Raw genomic sequence first — 6072 nt, 5'->3', positions numbered from 1 at the left:
AAAACTTTGATTAATCATCCAGTACGGTGGTAAAACAGTTTGATTGATTAGCCAGCCTTGTGGCAAAAAAGTTTGATTGATTGATTGATTGATTGTTTGTGATGATATAAAAGAGATACTCCTAGCATAGAGATGAAAAATGTCTAATCTCCTAGGGTATTTTGTTTTGGATATTGGGGATGCTTATAAGAAGCCCGTGGGTCCTTGTACGAAGCCCAAGAGGAGGCTATCCGAGGGTCCTTGCATTGTAAGCCCAAGAGGAGGCTATGGGAGGGACAATCCGGGGTCCTTGCATTGTAAGCCCAAGAGGAGGCTATGGGAGGGTCACTCGTTTGTACAAAGCCCAAGGGGAGGCATGGTATAGTTGGTTTGAGCTCTTAGAGCGATTTCACCGAGAAACCATACTCTATGTCCTAACCTAAACTAGTGGAGATTCTTTGCACGAAGCCCAATAGGAGGCTATGGGGAACCTAGTGTTGTACTAAGTTGAATAAGCATATATAACACAAACACACATATGAACAAGTACGAACAAACATGAACAAGTACATGAACAAATATGAACAGTTATACATATATGACAGAGTGTGTGTATATAATGGAGTTTATGAAGGAAATATACCTGTAAGCATGATCCATTTGTATACACAGGGCTCGGGACTCACACTCGGGGAGAAGTCCATTTGAATTTATTCAACAGCTATGTAAACAGGTATTTACAAAGGGGCTCGGGACTTATACCTACATGGAGGCCCATGGTATATTTTTGGGAAGATTTAAAGAAAACCTTCATTTTTGGTTTGTTATTCAAAGTTAAAAAACACATTAATTGAGATATGTACAAAAGGCGTACAATGAAATACCTAATTTCATGTACTAGAGTGGGTATGTACAAAAGGGCTTGGGACTTATACCTACATGGAGGCCCATGGCGTTATTTACAAAACATGGTTGATTGTTTATTTACAGACGCGAGGTTTCGCTTTTGAAAAACTGTTTGAAGATTTGTTTTGAAAGAGTTTTCTGTACAAAGAAAAACTGTATAAAGAAAAAGAAAGGGACTTATACTCTCTAATATTCGAGAGGCCCATGTTTTATTTCCATAAAACATGGTGGATGGTTTAAAAAAGAGTTGAAAGATTTGTTTGTTAAAAAACTGTTTGGAAGTTTATTTGGAAAAAGTTTTCTGTTAAAACAAAACTGTACAAAGAAAAACGAAAGGGACTTATACTCTCTAATATTCGAGAGGCCCCACATCGTTTTGAAAATCAATTGATTAATTAAAAGATTTAATCAAAAGTTTCAAAAAGAAATGGTTCATTGTTTTTGAAAAGAACCGCGATCGCTCGTTTTAAAACGATTTGAATTTTGAAAGAAGTCAATTTAATCAAAAGATCATCCTCAATTAACACTTAGATGATTAGGGTTTGTTCAAAAAATATTTACAAGTGATTTAAGTTTAAAGATTAAGTGAAAAACAATATTTAAAAGTATTAGAAAACACTTAAAAATATGTTATTTTAAACTTAATTAAAAATGTATTAAACAAATATATTTTTGTGATTTTTTTTGATATTCATAAAATACATATATAAAATAATAAGTGTGTAAAAAATGAAGAAAAAATAAGTTAAATTGAATGGTTAAATTAATGGTTGAAGTTGTGTAAAAAATCAAAGAAAATATGTGATAAAAAGAAGGGTTTGGTCCCATAGGGACTTGAACTCGTGACCTTGAGGTCACTACTCAAAACAAAAGCCAACTGAGCCACGCTCGTGGCTTGTTAGTAATACGCGCTGGGTACAATATATTTTCAAACTGAATTTTAAAACTCATGAACCAAAAAACGCGCCAAGAACACAATCCCATTTTGAATTTGAATTTTCTGAAAACTGAACCAAATTGATCAAGTGAAGGGTCTAACTCACTCGTTTTTTCATAAGGATCATGATGGTGCCCTCATAATTCATTTATTTTTGCTCTAAGGTGATCAATTTTCTGATGAACACGAAGAACCCTAATTCTGAGATTGATCATGAAATCGTGTATGATTGATGAATTGTGAAATTGATTGAGGGTTAATGATCAGTGATAGTGCAGAAACAAGATAGCAACTCAATTTTTCATTTATGATGCATGTATGTATGAGTTTGAAGTTCAAGTAGCTTACCTTCAAAAACCGCCAAACTGGAAATTGAAATCGTGCCTGGAGGTGTTACAGATGTTGTTTCTTGATCTGGACAGCATCAATGGACCTTATGGAACATGTTTGAATGCTTGGAACAGTTTGAATTCACCTGAGCTAAGCTATGGAACCTGAACTGCAGTTGCTTCAAGTATGAATCGAATTTGAAGATGGAGATGTTACAGGTCATATGTGAGTGTTTGGATCATTCATATGAAGTATATGGAAGGTGTTAGAAGTGTTATTTTGGACAGAAATGATCTTGAATGGATTTTGGCATGATAAGGCTTAGATTATGCATATTTGAGAAGTGAGGTAGTGATTTTGAGTTTGAGATGTTTTTGGAGTGTGTGAGTGGATAAAACACATCCCATATGATGTTTGTGGTTTGTGGGAAGCATCACTTTGGTCAGAAATTCAAAGGTTTAGAGGTTGAGCATTTTACTTCTTTGAAACTTAAGAAACTTGCATTCTAAGAAAGAAAGAGAAAGCCTATAATTTGTGTGACTTTGGTGTGATTTTGAATGGAGTTTGGACCTCTATTTATAGGCCAAAGAGTCTGAACTCAGAGCTTTGCAACTTGATCAAAGTTTGATGATTTGGCTTAAGGGATAGAAAGGAATCTTTCACATTTAATGCAATGGTTAAAAGTAACTAAACCATGGTTATTTTGGCCAAGCTTCTTATCTCTTTCATTCTGATCTCATATCAGAAAATATCTCTTCAATTATTGCCTCTTTGCATCATTGCTTGGATTATAGGTCATGTTGTCTTGAAACTTAGTGAAAAATGGTGAAAATTCAAGTGAAAATGATCACTAATTTCAAAATTCAAAACCATAGCTACACTCCATATTTTTTCATGCTCTTGGACATTTTGGAAAGCTCATATTACATACTTCAAAACCCTAGTTGAAAGTTTCTTCAAGATCTTTAAGGAAGTGGGTGAAAAAGATCCATGAACTTTGAGAAAAATGAGGTTTTAAGTGAAGTTTTCAAAAGATACCAACTTTGAAGCTCCATATCTCTTAAATGGTTGATCTTATGGAAAAAAATTATATGTGACAAAGTTGTTCATTGGATCAAAATCTACAACTTTCATGTTGGAAGTTTTTTTCAGTTTGTAGGTGAAATTTTGAGTTATTCCCCTCCAAAGTTTGGAAAAAACCATGAAAAACACTTAGAAAAATTTTCTAAGTATGAAAGTCAAACTTTTGACTTTTTGATTCTTGATTGATTTTCTTGATTTTTCTTGACCAAATGACTTCATATATCATATATTGATGATTTAAAACTTCAAAAGTCATGGTTGACCAAAATTCCCCAAAAGTCAATGGTGATCTTGTACAGTTGACTTTTTCAAACGAATCGCGTTTCTGGAGATTTCAAATGAAACAGGCTATCCTCATCAAATGAATGGTATGAATGGATCACATTGAAGCATTAGAGGATATTGAGCCATGGTTTGAGTTGTGACACCATGTCCTGATTAAAAAGTCAGTTGTTCAGTGAATTAGGTCAAAAAACCCTAATTGTCGACCTGATGAAATTGATGACTGTAGGTCTTGAATTGAGATGCAATTTCCATGGGATATTGTCATAGGGATTATTTGAGGATGATTGAAACCTTTGATTGACTTCCTGGGGGTTTTTATGGTTTCCCAAATGTGATCCCTGATTTCAGTCCCTGCTAGTTCAAAACCCTGATCTGAGGATTTGTCTGATCAATCTTTGTGTAGGAGATGTTATGAGCCAATGGATTAGGTCAAAATGATGCACTTGAGGTCTTGATATCATATCCCAAGCCATTAGGTCAAATTCTGAGCAGAAGTCAAGAGTATGCTATCTTCAGTCAAAACCCTAATTCAGTCGATTCAGAGCCTTTGAGCTTGTTGAAATGAATCTCTGAGGAACAAATGTTGATTGTTGATGAAGATGAATCATTTGAAATGAAGGGAGAACAAAACCCTAATTGATTGTTACTTGTACTGATGAGTGATTTCCTGATTAAATCCTGCTGAGTCACAAGTAACAAACACAAGCTATGCAGTTTGTTAGAGATGCAAATGATGCATATGCAGATGATATGAGGTGGTATCTTAGGTCAAAAATTGGGGTATGACAGTGAGGTGTATTGGTGAAGGTGTTTGGCTTGGCTCCTCGACACTTGTCTCGATATCTGACACTTGATTGAATATGAAGAAAAGAATTGTTACTGGCTTGCCCCTGCCTGTAGGATCTTTTGAGATAGAACTCTAATATGCTTGAATCATGTAGATTAGTAATGGTTTGCCCTAGTGTTGATCATGGGTTTGTCCGAAGTGCCCCAGATTGAGGGGAACTTTTCCACCAAATGGATGCTTCAGGTATTTGCTCAGTGGATGGCCAACCTTTGCCCTTGTAAGACTACTCGATGGAATTTCAATGTTGTTCTTTCCTTGGTATCAAATACTTACTTTCAGGTCAGAGACAATTCTGTTTATAAAAAGATAATGAGAATGCAATGCACCTGTTAATCTCAAAAGAAAAGTTTTTATTTGTCTATAATGTTGTACTGATACTAACACAAATGACAAGAAATATTAGGAGTCAGTTTTGACATGATTTTACAGTTTGTATGCTTTCAGAACGAACCCTGCTTCAATTAGGACTTTTGAGGGTTGTAACATGGTTGGGTTCGCATTTTGAGAAACAAAGAATAAAGGCTCAAGTTCTACTTAATCCACCCCCTTCTTCGTGATGTTCTCCAGTCCTATATTCAGCTAGTTCGACACGAGAATTCGTCTTTCAGGAAGGATTATGATGGATGAGGATCCTTTATAGCTTTGATGGACGTGGCAGCCACCATGTGGTGTTTCCGTTGATGGTCACAACAACTTGTCCCTTGGAGGATTTTTGTTCTTGCCTTTTATTTTTTTTTTTGCTTTCCCTGGTTTTTGCCTAGACAAGAGTTCTTTTGATTTAAGTTTTTGTTGTCCAGCGGGATATGCCCTAATTTTTGCCTAAGTCATTTGCTTTCAAGCTTTTTTTCTATATTGACTTAGCGGGCTATTGTTTCTTTTTTTGAATAATTCATAATTTTCTTTCATTTATTTTGTCTCGTTCGGGAACAAGTTGTATGACTTTTGTGATTGACTTGATGAAAAGGTTTTGACAGCCTTATTCTCAGTGAGTGAGAGACATCCATTGTGGATTGTGCTCTTCTTCTTTTATTGTGAGAGCTATGGAATATGATGGATCCTCTGATGGAATACCTGAATGTTGAGCGCTCGGTCGCACTAACTGAAGACTACCCTGCCCCTGGTTAAGATTGAGGGTTTTGTATTTTTGAAAAGAAACTCCTACTCCTTAGGCTCAAAGGGGTTGACGAGGGTTTCACTCCCTTATAACTCCAGTATTTGGGAATTGAAACAATGCATGTACATCGTCAGCAGGATTTTGTCCCAAAAGCATACAGTTAGTAGTTCATGTGTTTTTTATTTTCATCATTCTCCTTTTTTTAGTTGCTTAAGACAAATGAGTTGAATATCAATGAACATAATGACAAAAATAGAATGATTTGAGTAAAACATGTATATTGCATTATTTTTATGTATTCAAACAGAATGTGAAAATTCTAGTAACACACGCTCGATGTCAAACTGGATGTTATGACATCCACAATTACGCAACACAGACAATAATAATAAACAATATAAAACAGTAAAGAACATACAAAATTGTTTACCTAGTTCGGTTCAAACAACCTACTCTGGGGGCTACCAAGCCAGGGATGAAGTCCACTATCAGTAGTATCAATTCAAAGCTAAACTCCCCCGTTTACAACTTATCACTTAATCACTACCCAATGACCCTTCTACCTAGGTTCTACCTAGATATGGAATATCT

The sequence above is a fragment of the Vicia villosa genome, unplaced genomic scaffold (genome assembly GCF_029867415.1).
Source record: "Vicia villosa cultivar HV-30 ecotype Madison, WI unplaced genomic scaffold, Vvil1.0 ctg.002489F_1_1, whole genome shotgun sequence".
Classification (NCBI taxonomy): Eukaryota; Viridiplantae; Streptophyta; class Magnoliopsida; order Fabales; family Fabaceae; genus Vicia; species Vicia villosa.
Note: the sequence above shows the minus strand (reverse complement) of the source record.